This window comes from Mauremys reevesii, linkage group 6 (genome assembly GCF_016161935.1).
Source record: "Mauremys reevesii isolate NIE-2019 linkage group 6, ASM1616193v1, whole genome shotgun sequence".
NCBI lineage: Eukaryota > Metazoa > Chordata > Testudines > Geoemydidae > Mauremys > Mauremys reevesii.
Genome location: NC_052628.1, coordinates 62,083,163 through 62,106,461, shown reverse-complemented (window position 1 = coordinate 62,106,461; position 23,299 = coordinate 62,083,163). Strand labels below are relative to the sequence as shown.

The 23,299-nt window shown below is 39.3% G+C and overlaps 1 long non-coding RNA gene across 1 annotated transcript; it reads right to left on the bottom strand.

Annotated features, from left to right (window-relative positions):
- Window positions 1-10,219: 10,219 nt before the first annotated feature.
- Window positions 10,220-19,149, bottom strand: LOC120407686. Its single transcript, XR_005600191.1, has 3 exons — window positions 19,048-19,149; window positions 11,752-11,868; window positions 10,220-10,243 (listed from the first exon to the last, which is right to left on the bottom strand). It is a non-coding gene; the product is annotated as an uncharacterized LOC120407686 (long non-coding RNA).
- Window positions 19,150-23,299: the final 4,150 nt, after the last annotated feature.

The following is a 23,299-nucleotide window of genomic DNA, read 5'->3' as shown; positions in this document are numbered from 1 at the left end:
GATTTAATAATTTGTGATAGTATTTGGTAGCAAAGTTAGTTCGACACTACTTGCAGACAGTCTCCAGTGCAGTTAAAAGGTTACAAGGAAAGGTTACCAGAAGTAAAAGATGTAGGATTCTACTGATGGGCCTTGTGCTCATGGGATAGATCTTTTGACCTTCATAAACCAAGGTTCCCACTTGTAGTTCCCTCTGTACCTCCCCACCCCTTGTGGGTGGGGGACTGTTGAATTCAGATGAACAAACTGATTTCTAGGAGTAGGCTGAGGAGAGTCTACCCTGAATTGTGGGTTCTATGGTAGAGGGCTTGTAACCAATGCATTGGAACTACTTAAAATGCCTGGTAGGTGAGAGTCTGGGTAACAGGGCAGGCAGTGCCCTTCTGGTACATTTTAATAAAGCTGCAGCCAGCAGCTTAAAATGCATCCCTGTATTTCTCATTATTTACCACTTTGTCTACATCAATTGTTTCCAGGAACATTTTTCACATCTGCAAATGTCATCACAAATGGGTACATATTTTTCATTATCTAGATTTCAGTGAAAATTTTACATGCTTTTCAAGACACAAGCTGGACTGTTTGTGTATCATCACATTACTGAAGTTACATGTTTTCCACAGATTCCCTGGTTGCCTGATCCAACTCATGTGCTCAAAGTCTTCTGCACATGCTTTTTGCCTAATATGGTGTAATTAAGCCTTAATCCTACCACTCTCATCTTGAGTTTTTCCACTGACTTCAGTGGTCTTTGGATCAGGCCCCAATTGCATAGGTCACATTCATAATGCTTTGGTTATACATTAAGAATAATGGGAAATTATCCTAATTGAAGACCACATCAGAGTGTCTTTAAACTCTATCCATGCTGCTGCTGCCGCCGCCTCTATCAGAGCAGTTTTCTGTCATCTGGATTGGTGCCCACCTCTCTTTTTTTCTGTAACATGAAGTTGGGCTCTCAGGAGCAGGTCTGAGTACACCTCCTTGTGAATGATCCCTCATCACTGTGTTCCCTATGTGTGGCACAGGACTACAGCTAACCTTGTGCATTTACTAGAATAACACCACAAGCCCAATTCTCATCAAAGATTAAATATCACCAAACTCTATATATTCTTTCCTCCTGTCTTCCACCATCTGTGCCCTTCTTTTGGTTCAGAGCTGATGTAAAGAGCAGCCAGAGGAAGCCATTTTTGGTGCACCACATCAATTTTACTTTTTCTCCAAAACCAAAGAACTATCCTACATGGACTTCAAGGCCATCTACTAGCACCTTATCTACTAACTATCTCTCCTGCCGCATAAAACACTATGTCTGTGTGAGAGAGAGATACCATACTCTGTGTTCTCTTTTGCCATAGGTCCATTGAGGTATATTTCTTTACATTCACACTGCTGTACTATTCAGTGTCTGGTATGAAACTGGGTACCTTTGTATTTATTTTCTTCTTCCAAATGCCTTGAAAATAATGCCAAGAAGAATATTCCAATGTGGATCCAAGTCTTTTCAATTTTGCTTTTTCATTCGTTGTTTTTTATGTTAGTTGTTGATCATTTTGAGATACTCATTTTATAGAGTAGACCTATAGACCATGGATGGCCAGAATGAAGTAATAAGATCTGATTTGACTGGAGAATTGAATACATTAACTTTGATCCTTCAAAAAGTAGGCTTATATTTTATGACAGATATTTCCAAACAACAAAGAACCTGATTCTTTCCATCAGCCTGAAACAATGAATAAAGTATATTTGGATCCCACCCCCAGGCTCAGAAAGTGACAATGTAGAGTCTGTTATGTCACTTCAGTACTAAGAAATATGAAGAGCATAGAGAACTCACATGAGAAACTGACTTCTAGAACATTGACTGTAAAATCTTTATAGAAAATGGTAATGTTATCTTTATAGAAAATAGGAATATAAGTCTTTAATGGTAGAGAAGATCTTTTACCATTTTATTATTATGTGATTACCATTATGTTAAATACTAAAAATGACAAAGTACATTGTAAGATGTTAAACTTCAAAAACAAATAGTTCAAGTCTCCATCACGAAATGGATGATTTAAATGTCTGGACACCTATACGAAAATACATTTATTTGCTGCCTCACTGCAGGATTCAGGTTACAACTTCCTGTAGCATAAAGCATACTAAATAATACATAATAAAGCATCCTTCACTCATCCCTGATGTTGTGAATTCATCTCTAAATTGTACTTGCACACATCTCCATTCTGAAACAAATGTAACACATCTATTAATGATTGATGTCTCCAAAGTCCCACAAGAGGGTGTGTGCTGGTCTTGGTATGACAACAGAAGATACACAGTCCCACTGCTGGAAGGGAAAGCTATCTACTGCTGACTAGTCCATTCTCGTTCTATTTTTGACAAGGGCATTGTAGTATCTGAATTAGGGCTGTCGATTAATTGCAGTTAACTCATGCAATTAACTCAAAAATTAATCGTGATTAAAAAAATTAATCTCAGTTTTAATCCCAGTGTTAAACAATAGAATACCAATTGAAATGTATTAAATATTTTTTGATGTTTGTCTACATTTTCAAATGTTTATTTCAATTACTAACACCCAATACAAAGTGTACAGTGCTCACTTTATATTATCATTTTTAATACAAATATTTGCAGTGTAAAAATGATAAATAAATAAAAATATTTTTCAATTCAGCTCATACAGTACCATAATGCAATCTCTATCATGAAAGTGCAACTTACAAATATAGGTTTTTTTGCTACATAACTGTACTGAAAAATAAAACAATATAAAAATTTAGAGCCTGCAAGTCCACTCAGTCCTACTTCTTGTTCAGCCAATTGCTAAGACAAAAAAGTTTATTTACATTTATGGGAGATAATGCTGCCCATTTCTTATTTACAATATCGTGTGACAGTGAGAACAGGTGTCCACATGGCACTTTTGTAGCTGGAATTGCAAGGTATTTACATGCCAGATCTGCTAAACATTTGTATGCTCTTTTGTGCTTCCATTCCAGAGGACATACTTCTATGCTGATTATGCTCGTTAAAAAAAAATGCATCGATTAAATTTGTGACTGAACTCCTTGAGGGAGAATTGTATGTCTCCTGTTCTGTTTTACCTGCATTCTACCATATATTTCACGTTATAGCAAACTCGGGTGATGAACCAGCACATTTTTTGTTTTAAGAACACTTTCACTGCAGATTTGACAAAACACACAGAAGGTACCAATGTGAGATTTCTAAAGATAGCTACAGCACTTGACCCAAGGTTTAAGAAACTGAAGTACCTTCCAACATCTGAGAGGGATGAGATGTGGAACATGCTTTCTGAAGTCTTAAAAGAGCAACATTCTGATGCGGAAACTACAGAACTCAAACCACCAAAAAAGACAATCAACCATCTGCTGGTGGCATGTGACTCAGATGATGAAAATGAACATGCGTCAGTCTGCACTGCTTTGGATCATTATCGAGAACCTGTCATCAGCATGGATGCATCTCCTCTGGACTGGTGGTCAAAGCATGAAGGGACATATGAATCTTTACTTCATCTGGCACCTAAATATCTTGCGACACCAGCTACAACAGTGCTATGCAAACGCCTGTTCTCACTTTCAGGTGACATTGTAAACTAGAAGCCAGCAACATTATCTCCTGAAAATGTAGACAAACTTATTTGTCTGAGTGACTGGCTGAACAAGAAGTAGGACTGAGTGGACTTGTAGGCGCTAAAGTTTTACTTCGTTTTATTTTTGAATGCAGGGGTTTTTTGGTACATAATTCTACATGTGTAAATTCAACTTCCATGATAAAGAGATTACACTATAGCACTTGTATTAGGTGAACTGAAAAATACTATTGCTTTTGGTTTTTACAGTGCAAATATGTGTAATCAAAAATAAATATAAAGTGAGTGCTGTACACTTTGTATTCTCTGTTGTAACTGAAATCAATATATTTGACAATGTAGAAAACATCAAAAAATATTTAAATAAATGCTATTCTATTATTGTTTAACAGCACAATTAATCGCACGATTAATTGTGATTAATTCTTTTAATAATCTGACAGCCCTAATCTGAATGTCTGCATGGTATCTGAGTGCTTCTCATCTGCTTGATGTGCAACCAGGAGAAAGTGTCATGGATAGGACAGAGGATGACCTCTTACTTATGTAGATCAGAACCAGAACTATTCATCATAAACAGCCCAAAAAATGCTGATTTAAATAAGTGGGACCCAAATATAAAATGGAAATGAACTAAAATCACTGGGACAATTGAGCAAAACTCTTCAATGCTTATCCAACCCAAAGCTCTGAAAACTTGGATCCACATCACTGATTTTAAGTTGTACCTTCACAATGATAATTTTCTCTTTATGCATGTATTTTTAAAATGTTGACCATAGGCTTCTGTATGCTTGTGTACATATTTTAGCAGGACTAATTTGGGAATCATTCTCCTGGTAATCGTAGAAACAGTGCAAGATGTAAAGGGAGAGAATAGATTATGTTTTCAGGGTGTCATAAATGAACAGGGGAAACTTGAAAAGGTAAAATATTCTATATTTCTATACACTGTGAATCCCAAAAAAATATCCAGGCCATCTCTGATTGCTAATTTTATGCCATGCTTTTTCCTCAATGGCTTTTTTAATTTTGTCACTGATGTGTATCATAGGTGGTACAGTTCTGGATCATTTCATTAATATGTCAGTTCCTCATAGGCTGTATAGTGTCTCTAGTTTGACATTTACACAACACCATACACAAATGGCCCTCATATATCTTCCGTTCAAAATTCAATCTTTGGCTTTTGCGGATTATTACTTTCTCTCCCCTGAGAACAATTCCTCTGTCTACACTGAGCTCATTTTTTCTGGTTCTAGAATGCTTGGATTTCTGCTGGGATTTCTTATTGCTGTTTAGGTCATCCTTGCTTGAATGTCTTGCTCATTTACCAAATCATCATCCTCTGATGATTCTTCTTCCATTTCCATTACTTTTGTAATAACTGCTGACAGATTTCTAAATACCATCTGTCCCTACTCATGGAGGCTGTGGTCTCCCCTGGTGTTCTATAATAGCATGAGAAAGTAGTTGGTTTGCTACTGGAATGGCACCCAAGTACCATTCACCAAGTGCTATTCCTTCAAAAAGTTGTGATGGTGCATCTAGTCAATGAAGCTTTCTAGCCATAAGGCATTTTTTTCCGTCCTGTATTGTGATGGCTGATTTCTTTATAACATATGCCATTCAGAACAAGGGCTTACTTGTGGATCTATGTAAATACAGTAATACAGCCCATATTTCTCAGGAGCAATTCCCCCACCCTACCATTTGTTCCCCTATTTTATTTATTTATTTCAGTTTATAAAAGTGTCAATCCTATGCTCTAGGGACCAGATTTTTAAAGGTATTTATGTTCCTAGAGCTGCAGAGAGGTGCCAAGGGGGATATTCAGAAGAAGCTAAGTGCTTATCTCCCATTGAAATCAATGGGAGTTAGGTGCATATGTACTTTTGAAAATCACACAATGCGCTTTTCTGCATGTTTAGGCAAGGCAATACCTTTGCAAATCTGACCCTAGGTGCTTTATTACAAAAATGTTAAATGCAATATGTTCTCACTGAATTACAGAAAAATGCCAAAAACCATTTGCTGACAAAGTGCTATTTGTATTTAAATTCACCATTGTTTAACATGACTTAGTTTAAGTAAATAAAAATAGTGCAAAGGCAAAAACAAATTCACCCTGTATGTATCAAGAGGCTCCGATATTCACATGGCATATTAAGGGCTATTTTTCAGTCCACCCCCTGGTATCCTCCTTTCCTCTCCAGAAAAATTCCACTGCCAATATTACTTTGTGAAGGTCAAGCCACTTCTACAGTCTGATTCCCAGACATGCTGTTACTTTCAATGGTTGATGCAGTCTTGGGACCCAATTAGCAATAGAATGAAATTCAAAAGGTAGTGGCAGCACAGAGTTCTGGAGCTAGTTAAGTCCTTTGAAGAGCAGTAGCCGTTTAAAAAAAAACAACAGAATTTTGGTGGCCTGCATTGTAGCTTAGAGGCATCACATGGTACAGATATGAATGCCTGAAGTCTAGATGATAGCTGTAATTCAGTGGGACATGTTACAGTATCAGGTCATAATTATTGTCATTTCCACAATATTGTGTTCATTTTTGTTTTCCTTTTTAATGAAGGAACTACTATTTTAAATACTTTGGCTGGGTTTCCTAAAGACATCAGATAATTAAGCAGATATGATTTCCAACAAGAAAAATATTTTTAACTATTATACACACTGTCTGTGGACTTTGATGTGTGTTTGCATAATTCGTTGACAGCATAATAAATGGGACTGTTGCACAAATTACTATACAGGCCATAATATCTACCTGGCATCCTCTGACAAGAAATCACATTCTTTTTAAGGCAAAAAGAATACCAACTAAATAGATATCATAGAAAATCTTTTGCCTTTGTGATATTAGTGCAAGTTGACTCTTTATTTTAATAACATATATTTTTGCAACACACTAGCTATGCATCAATTGTATCCCCATCTCCATTTTCCTACCATCTGTATTTTCCTAAATGTCATGTTTTTATTATCAGCCTTACTGAATATTAAGAGCTGGAAATGATCCATAGTAGTTATCTACTGCAACCCCTGACTATTTTGGAGGAGGAAGTAGATCTAAAAATAACTTGAACAGGCCATGAATCAACTCACTATGACTGATTCTAAATCCCAGATTTTCTAATCATTCTCTGTCACACCTCAGAGAAGATGACTCTATGGGGAAACATGCTCATATCCAAGGATATGAAGTAATGTCTTTGCTATTGGATTAACATCTGAAATATGACTCCCCTTGCCCTTTGAGCAGGAAGGGAGAACTATTATTCATATAAACCTAAAGAACTGGTGTCTTGGATGTTCCTAGAAGGAAAGAGATCCACACAGGCAGAGGGCGCTGCCATTTTGTAAATATGCAGAAGCAGCAGATAAATTAGTTGAACACATAGAAAAGTCTCTTAGTTGTCCAGGGTCTTCCTGAATAAAAATGCTGAGGGCAAATTCAGTAACTCACGCTGCAATCAATGGGAGTTGCACTTGCTCTACAGCATGGTTAAATTTAGCCCTAAGAGGTTTTTTTTTTCTAGTACCAAGGTTGCCTGACTGTACTCCTTAGCCTACAGAATACTTGGAAGCCTGGCTGCTCACATGCAACAGGCTCTCCCCTTTGTTCCAGCTGCATAACAGCAAACAGATGGGAGGGGCAGATGAAATGAAGCACAAAGGTAGGCAATAGGATTATATTTTTTCAAGCAGGCTGAAACACCCATCATATTAAAGACAGCTAAAATACATAATAAGTACAGCCCTTTCCTAATATTAATTTTCCATGCCATTCATTGTTCTAGCTGCTCCGAGGATGTTATGCAAATTCAAATGAGAGAGGAGGTGTCCATGAGCCAATTTTCTATTCAAACATGATCCACAATGCAAAAATGCTTGAGAAGTCCTGCTGGGAGAACCTATATGGATGGATATAAACAGCAAAGTGTCTGCCTCAAAATGCTGGGGCTCCAGTAGCATAGTCTTCCTTACAGACCCTCTGAACTGGACCTTTACTCTCTAAGGCACCAATACTGGTCAGGGATTCTCCAACCAGTGACTACTTATGAGACCCTCTTCTTAGAGGTGTGAACTCCTCATGTTTTCCTGGGCCTTTTCCATGAGATTGGTATGGAGAGATGTTCATTCCCCAGCCTGTCCCCAACTCACTTTTTCCTGTTCTTCTCCCCACTTATGAACACCTCATACTCAGAAGCTCTTAAGTATCCAAGACAGGGAAGGATAGAGCTGGGAAGAGAGCATGAGAATGATGTAGGAGTTTGGAGGAGGGCCTCCGAGATTGATCTAGACAGAGGGTACTCTCCCCACATTGCTACTGATGAGCATGTCATAGACCCTATATGCTCTGTTTCTGCACTGAGCAGAAGAAAATACTGCTAATACTAGGGGCTAGCTATAATCACTGGTGATATGATGATTTGTGCTAAACGTTGATATAATAGCTTCAGTATAATTAACTATATCTGTTCCAATCCATCTCTTTCAGATGGTAGCATATGAACAGTATAACCATTTGGTAAATCCACTTTCCAGGTCACTTTTAGGAACTCTGTCATCAGTAAGTGACCAGGTTTCTCAGTCTTTTGATATGACCTTTCTGGAGCTTGTTCGTCTATAGGTGCATCAAAAGCTTAGCATAGAGACATATACTGTATGCAGTATTGCAAATGTCAGAGATTTCAGTCATGCACATCTAAGGCCAGAATCGATCCCTAAGTAAAGAAAGTCAACAGCTCATATTGACCTTCATTGCTGCTTTCAATATCCTTGTCAATAAAGCCCTTTCCACACATTTACAAAGCCTTGCGTTGATGAATAATGTCTGGTCTAAAGCAAGCTGAAGTGGAGTCATCGTCACATCACTAACAATGTTTGCACCAGTCAGATGGTGGTTTTCTGTCATTCCTTTTACAATGGGCAATCTCTCAGTCTATTAGCTTTTCCCTACCTTGACCTTATAAAAGTCAAATAATGCAGAAATACAGCACTGTGAATCAAAGATTTTTTTAAAATTAATGCAGTTGTCAGTCAGCTCTAGAAGTTCCAATATCTCAGAGTCCCCAGGTTCATTTTACCAGATCATGTTGCCATGATAATTGTTGCCTCAAAGAAGGGTTACATGTTTGCTTTTTGCTCCCTAAAATCTTCAAGCCTCAAAGCTTCAACATGTCTGTTATGAGTGGCATAGATTTAATAGCAACTTCTCCCATCAATCAAGACCTGAAAGAGAGAACCTGAAAACAAACTGCTGAAGTATCAGAAAAAAAGTACAGTTCATTGGAACACCCAAAAAGAGACTCAGATTTTAAAAAGAGGAAAAAGCAGAGTACTTTGTGACATCTGCTAGAGATTTTGCTATCTAATTTCCCTGGTCTGGCTTAGATACTGTGGTAATGGGTGGCGTGGAAAAAGCAGAGATAAAAGAAAAGGGAAAGAAGTGCTTGAGAATTTAAAGGACAGCAAAACAAATCACAGATGCCTGTGCTGGCAATCGTATGATCAGAAAGGCATGGTTGTACTCAACTCCACCTACTAGATGCCAATATTGTTAACATTCCCCCCATCCATTTGGGAAATCAGCAATAGTAATTTGAATATAAGCCTGTGTTGGTACTAATCTGGCATCTGCATAATTAATGGGGTGAAAAGAGAAAGGGAATTGGGAAATTTGAAACCAAGGGAAGGTTAAAAAAAACAACTTGCCCATATCTGCCAAGTCTTAGTCATTTGGAGGGAGACTCTGTTATTTTGGATTAATGTTAAATCTATTCTTAAAGTATCTTATTCTTATCAGGGGCGGCTCTAGGCACCAGCAAAACAAGCTGGTGCCTAGGGCGGCAACATCTAGGGGGCGTCCCCTGCGGCCGCGGGGGGCAGCGGGCTGGGCCGGCGGTCCTGCCACAGTCATGCCTGCGGGAGGTCCACCGGAGCCCCGGGACGACTGGACCTGCCGCAGGCATGACTGCGGAGGGGGCGCTCGTCCCGCGGCTCGGCTGTACCTCCCGCAGGCATGACTGCGGCAGCTCAAGCGGAGCCACCGGACCCGCGAGCCGCCCGCAGCTGCGGGAGGTCCAGCCGAGCCACGTGGGACCAGCGGTCCCTCTGCAGTCATGCCCGCGGGAGGTCTGCTGCTCCCGTGGCTCCGGGGCGCCTCCCGCGCATGACTGCTTGGGGCGGCCAAAAAGCTAGAGCCGCCCCTGATTCTTATGATGAAGAATTCTGCTGAGTGAGAGATTTAAAACTTCACACATTCGTATTGGTACAGCTTTACATCTCTGCCTTTGTTTTCAGATGTTTTCAGGTTCCAGAATCATACAATTATTTCACAGGTCAGATCATGTGTTGGTAACATTTATTGATTTATGTCTCAGATTCAGAATTGATACCACTGCCCAGATACTCAGCTGGGGCAAATGGGTGTATTTTCTGGAATAGTATCAAATTACATCAGCTGCAAATCTGACCTCATGTTTCCACCCCATAGTAATATAGAGTACTGGAAGGATGTTCTTGTAAGCAAACTGTTTGGGGCTAATGCATTGTCCTCTTCTTTTCTCCAACCTCCAAACTAAGTGCATCTGAAACAGACAATACAGATACTCTCCAGAAATACAAAGCATGTAAGAAAGATTGGTAAAAATGATCTGATTATTAATACCAAACAGATTACATGGCACCTGCATTGTTCTATCTGTTCTTGTTCATTTGTAAACTATCCAGCACCATGGTAACTTAATGCCAAGTACAGGATGCAATGGAATTATAAACTGCCGAACAAGAGACCTGAGCTACATCAACTCTAATCAGTATGACTTCTGTTACCTAAAACTTTTTAGGAGTTAGGTTTTTTCCTCCAATCTGTAGGAGGATTGCCAGTGGCCCATTCTTCCATTATCCCAGCATCCTCACTAAGCTAAGACTTTTTTGGGGGGAAGGAGGGGGGTCATTTTGAATTGCATCCTGAGGGCAATCAGGTTATCTTGATTTCCTGTGGAAAGGAGTTCTACCCTACTGAGCCCAGTTGGAGCATGCTTGTAAAGCAAAGTGTACTCAGTCACAGAGGAAAGGCTAAGAGACTAGGGACTAGAACCTCAACTTGAATACAGAGTTAAATGGATTTCTGAGGGCTGTAGAGAATGACATGCAGATACTGGGTCTTTGTAGATCACCTAAATGTAAATTAAATATATAGCTTAAGTTTCCTCCAGATTAATTAGACACTATTTCCTTAATGAAAGGTGTACAAGTAGCAAATGTTCTTACTGAACTGGAAACTGAGAATTCAACTGAGGCCAGCACCAGCAAAAATTGCTATTTTGTTAGTGTTCACAATGCCATTACTTCAGATAGGAATTCTATTTCATGCACCTGATATCAAGTACCTCACTACTTTTAAAGATAGTCTGGAAAACTTTCCAGATATTACTTTCTTCTTCTAATTTATAGCTCAGAAAATTAGGCCTAATGGGGTGGCAGTGACAATAATAACATTAATTCCACTGGGTTTTTGCTTCTCTCCTTCTCTTTCCCCAGTTCTCACACCTTTTCCCCATCCACAGCTATATTTATGGCTGTGGGATTGCCAGTAGACTAGTAAATATAAGCTGACATGTTGTGAGCAATTATATTGTTTGCACAACAAGCATAGTGTCATTTGCTTAACTCTGAATATTTTGCAGAGGCTCTAATAGGATGAATTGTTGAACTGAGGAAATACTACAAAAGATTTTCTGTAAATACTCATTCAAATTTTTAAATGAATTAGCTTTGCCCATGTTGATTCATTTGGATAAAGACTGCTCTTATACTAGAAATGATTCCTTACTTTTCTAGGTAGCCTTGTGAGAAATAAAAGTATCTAAATCATATCAGTGACATTTTGTCATGTATCCTAAGCCATGACAAAAGGGAAGGGATATTAGGTTACAAATGACATCCCTCTTACTCTTCAATTTTGTGAAATCAAGGGCAAAATGTGTAGTTTGCAAGTAAATTAAGGCTTTGCATTGAACTAGTCTGTGAGCCTATTTCCAGTTTTTCATCATGAACCACATACTTCTCCCACTACAGAAAATGTTTTACTTACCCTGGATATGCTTTGAATTGAGCTGTTTGACAGTTTTATTATAAATGTCTTGTAATTGTTGCACTAAAGAAAGTGATTGGAAAAATTTGCGAAGTCCTATATTTGGAATTCAACTCCCTGAAATGCAGAATGGAGAAACAAATGTTAACTTGTAAATTATAATATCCTCTGAAGTCTATAGACTCACAAATACAAATTAGATTTATTATTCACCTCAGCTATGGCACCTTGTGTTCTGGGAACCAGCTAATATTACTCTTCTCTACAAAAGTGGTGACAAATCATCACTTACAAATTACTTTCCAATATCTTTACTGTCCATAGCATCAAAATTGCTTGAAAGAATTGCACAGTTACTCTGCAAACTTTTCCAATACCTTAAATAAATGTTGATACCTTTACTGTCCATAGCATCAAAATTGCTTGAAAGCATTGCACGGTTACTCTGTAAATATCTCCAATAGAGTAATTAATTGCAAATCTGTTTTATCTATATTCCCTGCTTTATCACACCAGTGTGGCTAAAGGTTGTACGTGAGGTTATGTCAGACTTGGAGCTAATCTAATAGTAGAACTATATGTTTTTCACACAGGTAATCGTATCTGATGGGGCAGCCAGTTAATATTATTAATTTATCAGCATTGTATAAAGGGAAGTAATCAGGGAATACAAAGGGGGAGGATTTTCTTTTTATTCATGTGATTTTGGCACTTGTGAAAGTTGCCATATTGAAAGCCGTGGAGATTGAAGTCTCTTCAGAAAAGATGCAGCATGAGAAGCTTGCACTACCACTGCTTCTCCTTACCCCACCATTTCTCTACACTGAACCTACTAACCTTCTCAAAGGTGAGTGGGTAAATCACTATCCATTGCCCATTCTCTGCTAAGATTGTGAGCAAAGAGACCTATTAGTGCCAATTGTAGAGGTGACGGAGTCACCTATCCACAGGGAACTCACATCACTTAGGTCGCTGAACAGCCATCCTATGGTAAAAATTTTCAGGCACTGCTGACCTGGGCTGGATTTGAAATAATGACACAGAGATGAGCTATTTAGTCCCCTGCGAATATGCTGTTTGCATCACGGTAGCAATAGCCTCACTGTTCTATTAGAGCAGAAGCTGCTTTACACTATGCCTAACATCAAGGACTATTCAAAAGCCATCCTGGCCTTTGCTATAGGTCACTTCCAGACAAGTTTAGCTGAGATTCTATCACTTAGAAATCTCAGGTTTGAGGGACAATACAGTGTAAATCTTGTTAAAAGAATGTGACACTCTCCAGGTTGTGAGGCACCTTGCTACAACCTGCCTTTAGCATGAGGAAGTCTTGTCTGTGCCTTCCAGGAGTCACCTCCATGACTCCACTCATATGATAGCAAACAGAAATATTGGAAGCAATAAAAGAGAATCACAACACACATTCTAGAGCCTAACCTCACCTAACAAATTACCTTCTTGTCTAATAAGGTCCTGCTAACCCCAAAGTCCTTCTCACAGCATTTTTCCAATGAGGATGGCTGAAAGCCTTCTTTCATAAGGCCACTCCTGCTGGCAGCCTGCTACCCAATGATGTATAACTAAGGATTCATGTGCACCCCAAAGAGAGTCCCAAAAGTTCATTGTCTTTGCTTCTAAACAGGAGAGCCCCGCTGTTTATTCTCCTTGCAGCCCCTGCTATCTATTGATTAGCATTTGGCTCAGCCTGTAAATGGGAGTCTATTGTGAACTCATACAAAACTAAATTTGCACATGAACAACCAGTGAGAGAAAAGCATCTATTCTCCCTTGACTGACAGGAGTATGTGGATCACCTTAACTCGTAGACCTAAAGAATATAATTTTCAATATATATACAGAATTTCTCGCATATTTTCTGTACATTAATCTTGCATGATTATGATGACCAGTCTTACACAGACTTTCATTAGAGACTTTACATGACATGCTTTGATGAACTAGTATGTAGATCCCAGATCCAGGGGAACCCTGTAGCCCGTATGCACCCCTGTGCCCTCTGCCAGTTGGCACTAAGAGTCCCTAGCTCACAAGCACTTGAGGTTTTTTAGCAAAAAGTTTTTTGAAAAACTAATTTGTGGATTATTTTAATTGAGAGCCCTCTAAAATATATTGCAGATTTTTCTGTGTTTCTAAAACTCAAAACTATTTCCCTTATGAAAGCGAAATGTGACCAGTCATTAATTAGTTCATTCTGTGAACTAATTCCATTACTTGCTTTGACAAAAAGTGTACAAAGATTCAGTTTTGTCATATAAGGTCATTCAGTCCACATGCAAATACATTTTTCCACTTAGTAATTAAAACTAAACAAGTATCAGAGGGGTAGCCGTGTTAGTCTGGATCTGTAAAAGCAGCAAAGAATCCTGTGGCACCTTATAGACTAACAGACATTTTGCAGCATGAGCTTTCATGGGTGAATACCCACTTCATCGGATGCAAGTAGTGGACATTTCCAGGGGCAGGTATATATAAGCAAGCAAGAAGCAAGCTAGAGATAACGAGGTTAGTTCAATCAGGGAGGATGAGGCCCTGTTCTAGCAGTTGAGGTGAGAAAACCAAGGGAAGAGAAACTGGTTCTGTAGTTGGCAAGCCATTCACAATCTTTGTTTAATCCTGAGCTGATGATGTCAAATTTGCAGATGAACTGAAGCTCAACAGTTTCTCTTTGAAGTCTGGTCCTGAAGTTTTTTTGCTGCAGAATGGCCACCTTAAGATCTGCTATTGTGTGGCCAGGGAGGTTTTGATGACAATATATATCTCCAGATCAGTGGCACCGCTATGGGCACCCGCATGGCCCCACAATATGCCAATATTTTTATGGCCGACCTGGAACAACGCTTCCTCAGCTCCCATCCACTCACGCCCCTTCTCTACCTACGCTACATTGATGACATCTTCATCATCTGGACCCATGGGAAGGAGACTCTGGAAAAATTCCACCACGATTTCAACAGCTTCCACCCCACCATCAACCTCAGCCTGGACCAATCTACACGGGAGGTCCACTTCCTAGACACCACGGTGCAAATAAGTGATGGTCACATTAACACCACCCTATACCGAAAACCTACCGACCGCTATGCCTACCTTCATGCCTCCAGCTTCCATCCTGGGCACACCACAAGATCCATTGTCTACAGCCAAGCACTGAGGTACAACCGCATCTGCTCTAACCCCGCAGACAGAGACCAACACCTACCACATCTCCACCAAGCATTCTCAAAACTACAGTACCCGCATGAGGAAATAAGGAAACAGATCAACAGAGCCAGACGTGTACCCAGAAGCCTCCTACTGCAAGACAAACCCAAGAAAGAAACCAACAGGACTCCACTGGCCATCACATATAGTCCCCAGCTAAAACCCCTCCAACGCATCATCAGGGATCTACAACCCATCCTGGACAATGATCCCACACTTTCACAGGCCTTGGGTGGCAGGCCAGTCCTCGCCCACAGACAACCTGCCAACCTGAAGCATATTCTCACCAGTAACTGCACACCGCACCACAGTAACTCTAGCTCAGGAACCAATCCGTGCAACAAACCTCGATGCCAACTCTGTCCACATATCTACACCAGCGACACCATCACAGGACCTAACCAGATCATCCACACCATCACCGGTTCTTTCACCTGCACGTCCTCCACCAATGTAATATACGCCATCATATGCCAGCAATGCTCCTCTGCTATGTACATCGGCCAAACTGGACAGTCTCTAAGGAAAAGGATAAATGGACACAAATCAGATATCAGGAATGGCAATATACAAAAACCTGTAGGAGAACACTTCAACCTCCCTGGCCACACAATAGCAGATCTTAAGGTGGCCATTCTGGAGCAAAAAAACTTCAGGACCAGACTTCAAAGAGAAACTGCTGAGCTTCAGTTCATCTGCAAATTTGACACCATCAGCTCAGGATTAAACAAAGACTGTGAATGGCTTGCCAACTACAGAACCAGTTTCTCCTCCCTTGGTTTTCACACCTCAACTGCTAGAACAGGGCCTCATCTTCCCTGATTGAACTAACCTCATTATCTCTAGCTTGCTTCTTGCTTGCATATATATACCTGCCCCTGGAAATGTCCACTACTTGCATCCGATGAAGTGGGTATTCACCCACGAAAGCTCATGCTGCAAAACATCTGTTAGTCTATAAGGTGCCACAGGATTCTTTAAAACTAAACAGTTTTCCATAGAGAGACTAGGTTTCGTGCAGAAACTAGGTTAATCAATCAGTGATCAATTTAAATTAGCATGAATAGACTTCTATCAGCACTCTTTCTCAATTTGGTTGCTGCCTGATTAAAGAGTTTATAAATATGGACAAATCTCTTTTTATCACAAATATAACTTTGACATCACCAGATATGATAGTGTGTCCTAGCAATAACATGATCCTGACATAAGAGTTATCCAGTCAGGAGCTGTAGAACCTGAAAAGGTGTCCAACTCTGCCACAGATCACAGGTGCAGATTTCATTTACCTGTCTGTCTGTTCCCAGTTCATACTGGAGCTGGAAGCTGACATGGAAGATTAGTTATTGTCATTCATTGTACAATGTGAATCATGTTGTCTTCATTTACACCAATGTAAATCTGCTGGTGGTAATAAGGTTGCACAGATATATCCGGGGGTATAATTTGGCCAAAGAACTTCTGTTACAAGTGCTGATGTGTAAGCTTCACTGTCAGAGCCCTGGGTAAGTGTATATGAACCATCCTTTTACTAATAGACTAAGAAAGTTTGATATCCAAATCAGTACGACATGATGAATAATAGACTTTACAATTACATTTGTACAATATTTTACAAAGTTTTTCAGTTTGGACTAATACCTTAAATAGGGAGGTGAAGCAGTCTACTGTAACTAACCTTAAAAATACTACTACAGCATCAGAGGGATCAGGGAGACACTGCACAGTTAAGTGACTTGTACCCTAGGTCACAAAGTAAGTCTGTGAGAGAGCCTGGAATTGAGTCAAATCTCCTGGCTCCCCCTTCTGTATTTCCTCAAGCTACTAGTCTAAGGGCAACCTAGTGGACGTTATAGATGGCAGTGTTTGGTAAGCTAGTTCACAAAAATCAAGAGTTTGTTTTTATTTGAAATGTCTTTACTGAAAGACAGGGAATCGGCATGTTCTCTCTCTCACACACAATCACCCACATACACACATCCTGTCTGCTATGCACAGAACAAAGTGGCAGCCAAAATCCTCACCCTTTCCTGTCAAGCTCTGTTTATATAATTTCTGACCTATACTAAAATACATTATTTTATTTTTTCCCTTAAGGTATAAATCACTTGGAATTACCACTGTATAACACTGTGGAAGCAGTAGTAAAACAGTGACTGGGCTTCTTAAAAATATTGCACAAGGATACAAATAACATATGCAGGGTTAAATAATGCAGATTGTCACCTCACATTACTTTAACAAAGCAGCTATTTTTAAGTAATTGATTATTGTATAGCTAGTAAACCCTGAAACAATTTATACTCAAGCACTCATCATGTGTATATATAACTATATTTATCTATCTAGATATAAATAGATTGGTTGATTTATTAAAAACACTTGGAATACAGATCACAAAACCAGTGTTCCAATTGGTTGACTATTCATCTTTATCTCCCACAGATGGATCATTAATCTCTGCTTTGGACAGCCTTACCTTAATCCCTTTTTATAGGCTGCTTTGCAGGGGATTTATCCATGGTCATACCAATTTTTAATTTGTACCCAAGAGGTGGGCAAATCATATGTACCATATTGTGCTCAACCTCCCTTCCCACCCACCACCTAGTTCATGACAGAGCATATGGTAGGATATTTGGGAATATAATTATGTTCTCTTTGCAAGAACTTAGTATAACTTGCACAGTTTTAGTCACAGACATGTCATGGACTAGATGGGAGAAACACTCTCTCTGGCTCCTCAGGACTTGGGGCTTGTCTACATGGGGACACTCAGAAAAATTAATTTGAATTAACTAAAGTTGTGAATAAAAAGTGGATTAGTTAAACCGCATTAAGCCCCTGTGTGGATGTTCTTAAATTTTAAAGTGGCCTTAATTCCGTTTAGCTTAATTCACTTCCAAAATGCAGACACCTTGTGCACAGCCTCTCAACTGCTTTGTGTAGCAGAAACATGCCAGTTCTGCTGCCTAAGGAGCATCCATGCCCTATACCACAGGAGGAGATTGGAAATTATTTTTAAGTTGGAGGCTATTAGAGCTGGGCAGGAAATAGCTTTCCCATCCCATGATAATTTTCAAGATTTAAAAGATTTTCCCATCCCGAATCAGGATGAAAATCAAAATCTCAAAAATGTTCACAAACTAAAAATAGTCAAAATTGAAATGAAATATTTTTTAAAAATCAAACAACATTTCAGTTGACCTGATCTGAGTTTTATTGGATTTTCAAATATTTTTACTAGAAATTAACTTAAATTTCTATATAAAAAATCACTTTGAACCAAAAAATAGAACTTGTGGTTTTGAAAATGTCATTTTTTTTTGTTTTGTTTCATTTTGACAATTCTAGAACTTTATTTTTCAAGGAAGAAAGAACAGAATATCTACCTAACCACCATCCTCTACTAAAAAGATCAGCCACATGTAGGAAAGTATAACAATTTGCTAATTGCTACAATAATAAGACATAATCCATGTCATATTGTATGATGTTTCAACAACAGGAAATGGGAAAGCATTTCCCAGTAACAAGTTAATATCCAATCTGAATACTACAAAATCCGTTTAAATAAGAAAAACGGCATTCTACATTTAAAACTTGAACAAAAAGAGTTTTTCCAGGATGACAAAGAACACAGTGGGCCCCAGGAATTCTGTTTAGGTAAAACAGCAAGCTGTGCAGCATCTCCTGATCCTCAGGCAGAAGAAAAGTGCCCAAGTATAGCAGGCTGTGAAGTTTTACATAAAGCGCAAAACCTTGAAATCAAAGAGTTGCTGAACTATCAGCCACTGCACAGAATGGAGGAGTGAAGGGAAGTGTAGATTTGATTTTTTGTACTTTTTGCAATGTTTCACACACCTGGAGCCTATGAAACAGTTTGTTAGCCTAGTAACAAAAAAGAATCCCAGTAATCAATATTGAAAGTGACAAAAGCCTTTTCAGATTAGCAATATTTTGCAAACAGAAAAAAAAAGACACTGGTGATAAGACATAAATGGCATTCCAGAGATAACTGACACCACATGCTCTTGGCCTAACCTTATTATTAGGGTTTTTCAAAACTCTTACCAGAATTCTTATGTTGGACACAAAACCTGAAAGATTACATAGTTGGGAGCAGTCATCAATACTACACTGGATTATCTTTAATTCTTTGTGTGTGCGTGTCCAACTCCCAGAGAGGGGTGGGGCTAACAACTTGCTGGCTTTTGTGGATCCCATTCTTAGGAACCTATGTCTCCCCATGCATTCTACAGGGAGCCTAAGCACCTGACCCAGAGTTTGTGGATTCTAGTGGGTGGCTGAGCACTTAAATGTTAGGTGCTGCAATGCTCAGCCTTTTTCATTTATTTACTTTTTTTAAAGGCAGATTGGGGTAGAGATGGGAGAGAGGAAAGGATATAAGTATATTCAGATCAGCTGATCCATTTAGAATTACCTGAGTTCCATAGTTTTCCCCAATGACACACACAGTCCAAGCATATCCAAGTTCTCAGCTAGGATTTTTATTTTTAACTTAAGGAGCACAGATAACTTAGTATCTGACATATTTTCTTTCATGTTCTCTTAAGTACTATAAAAATTAGCTACCAATTATCTGTGATACATATGAATATGTAAATAAGTAGCAGGAAGGAACTGGAAATTATTAGACTCCCAGGGCATAAAAATGATATTTTGAAAAACCTAATACATTCTTATCTATTAAAGCAGTCACCTTTTGTTTTACCTTTTTATATTCATTTACATTTAAAAGTATGGAATAATACTTTACTTTGTACTTAGCACTTTTCATCTGTAGATCTCAAAGCTCCTTATAAAGGTCCAATTACTAATTTGTACTTGAGGCAATGTTGTTGAACAATTAGGAGATAACAGGACACAGGGAGCAACACATTCAAAGCCTGCTTTCAGAACAAACCTCAGGCTTCACTGTAACCTAAGGAAAAAGCACTCCAAAAGCTGAAAGCAGCCACTGAGCATAGAAATTAGATTAACTGATTGCAGTTATTAAAACCAAAACATTTAACAATTGTTGTGTTAAAGAATGCCCAGGTAAAACAAAGCCTTCTAGCAATTGCAATACAACTGAATTTTTAAAATAAATCAAGACGGAGTAAAAGAGATGGTTAGAGACAAAAAGAAATCTTTTCAAAATTGTAAGTCAAATCCTACTAAGGAAAATAGAAAGGAACATAAACTGTGGCAAGTCAAGTGTAAAAGTATAATTAGGCTAGCCAGAAAAGAATTTAAAGAGCAACTAGCAAAAGACACAATAACTAACAGCAACATTTTGTTAAGCACATCAGAACCGTGAAGCTTGTCAAACAATCAGTGAGCCACAGGATGAGCAAGGTGCTAAACAAGAACTCAAGGAAGACAAGGCCGTTACAGACAAGCTAACTGAATTCTTTGCACTGGTGTTCACTGCACAGGATGTGAGGGAGATTTCCACACCTGAGCCATTCTTTTTAGGTGACAAATCTGATTAACTGTCCCAGACTGAAATGTCAATAGAGGAGCTTTTGGAACAAAATGATAGAGTAAGGAGTAATAAGTCACCAGCACCAGATGAATTTCCCCCAAGAATTCTGAAGGAACTCAAATATGAAATTACAGAACTACTCACTGTGGTATGTAATCTATTGCTTAAATCAGCCTCTGTATCAGATGACTGGTGGATATCTAATGTGACAGTGATTTTTAAGAAAGGCTCCAGAGGCGAATCTGGTAATTACAGACCAGTAAGCCTAACTTCAGTACCAAGCAAATTGGTTGAAAATATAGTGAAGAATAGAATTATCAGACACAAAGATGAACACGATTCATTGGGGAAAAGTCAACACAGTTTTTTTAAAGGGAAATCATGCCTCACCAATCGATTAGAATTCTTTTAGGTGGTCAACAAAAACCTGGTCAACATGTGCACAAGGGTAATCCAATGGATATAGTGTACACCTCTACCTCGATATAACGCTGTCTTCAGGAGCCAAAAAATCTTACCGCGTTATAGGTGAAACCGCGTTATATTGAACTTGCTTCGATCCATCGGAGTGCACCGCCCCGCTCCCCCGGAGCACTGCTTTACCGTGTTATATCCGAATTTGTGTTATATCGGATCACGTTATATCAGGGTAGAGGTGTAGTTGGACTTTCAGAAGGTTCCTCACCCTAGGCTCTTAAGCAAAGTAAGCTGTAATGAGATAAGAGGGGAGGTCCTATCATGGATCAGTAACTGGTTAAAAGATAGGAAACAAAGGGTAGGAATAAATGGTCAGTTTAAACAGTAGAAGGAGGTAAATAGTGAGGTCCCCCAAGAATCTATACTGGAACCAGCGCTGTTCAACACATTCATAAATGATGTGGGGAAAAGGGTAAACAGTGATCTGGCAGAGATTGCAGATGAGACTAAACTACTCAAGATAGTTAGGTCCAAGCAGACTATGAAGAGTTACAAAGGGAGCTCACAAAACTGGGTGACTGGGCAACAAAATGGCAGATGAAATTTAGTGTTGATATACGCAAAGTAATGCATATTGGAAAACATAATCCCAGCTATACATATAAAATAATGGGGTCCAAGTTAGCTGTTACCTCTCAAAAAAGAGAGCATGGAGTCGTCATAGATAGTGCTCTGAAAACACCTGCTCAATGTGCAGTCAAAAAATCTAACAGAATGTTAGGAACCATTAAGAACTGGATATAGAATAAGACAGAAAATATTATAATGCCATTTATAAATCCATTGTATGCCCACAGCTTGAATAGTGTGTGCAGTTCTGGTTGCCCCATCTCTAAAAGAAATATTACAATTGGAAAAAGTATGGAGAAGGGCACCAAAAATTATTAGGGGTCTGAAATAGCTTCCATATGAGAAGACTGGGACTGTTCAGCTTCAAAAAGAGACGACTTAAGGGAGATAAGACAGAGGTCTATAAAATCCTGAATAGTGTGGAGAAAGTGAATAAGGAAGTGTTGTTTAACCATTTACATAACACACAAACTGGGGTTGACCAATGGAATTAATGGAAGCACCTTTAAAACAAACCTAAGGAAGTACTTCTTCACACAACACACAGTCAGCATGTGGAACTCATTGTCCCAGGGTATTGTGAAGGCCAAAAGTATAACTTGGTTAAAAAAAATGAGATAAATTATTGGAGGATAGGTCCTTCAATGGCTATTAGCCAAGATGGTCAGGGATGCAACCCCATGCTCTGGGTGTCCCTAAACCTCTGACAGCCAGAAGCTGGAACTGGACAACAGGGGTTGTTGGATCCAGCTGGAACTGGATCACTCAATAAAATATTCTGGTTCTGTTCATTCCCTCTGAAGCATCTTGCACCAGACATTGTCGGAAGACAGGATACTGGTCTAGATGGACCACTGGTCTGATCCAACATGGCTATTCTTATGTTTTTAAGACAATATCTTACTGTGACGGAGTCCCCGGGGTGAAACCTGGACCATGGGACTGCTGAGCCCTCTGTCCCACCAACCTGGCTGCCTCTCACACTGATTATGGTGGCAAGCTACAAACTTCTGGCAGGCACTGCACTTACACAGTCATCCACAGGCAGGAACACAGTGAACTGTGTTACATGAATGATCTCCCAGCCACTCACGAACAAACAATAAAAAGGTTTCAGCCAGTTCCCCCAGCTCCCAGCCTTGCACCCCAGAACTGTACCATCTTGCACTGTTCAGAAGCCTGGCCAGTTTGCCACTCCCTCAGAATGGAGAGGAAACACACTAGCCTTCGTAAACTGAGCTGAGATTTCCCAAGCACTTCAACCAAAACACACTGTTTTGGTAAAATATAAAACAGATTTATTAACTACAGAAATATAGATTTTAAGTGATTATAAGTAGCAGGCATAGAGATCAAAATTGGTTACCTGAGAAGTAAAAATAATTTCAGTCTGAGTTCTACAAAGTAAACAAGATTTGAATCAAACAGTGTATCACCTTGACAGATGGTACAAACAGGTCACAGATCCTCAATACACAGGCTTGGACTCTTTTTCAACTTGGGGCCACCCTCCCCAGTTCAAAGTCTTTGTCCTCCAGATGTTCCTCCAGATATTGTTTCCATCCAGATGTCCTCCAGATATTCCTCCAGATATTGGGAGGAGGGGGAGAGAGGCCAAGTGATGATGTCACTTCCCCTCTTTCTTCCAGCTTGCTGGAAAGATCTTTGCTGTGAAGATGCCCCCCATGGCATACATGCCTCCTCCAAGAAATCTCTAGGATAGTGGATTCTTTTCTTGATGGGTGTTGCTAAGCCATTAATGCCATCTGGCTACTCCATGGTTGTACC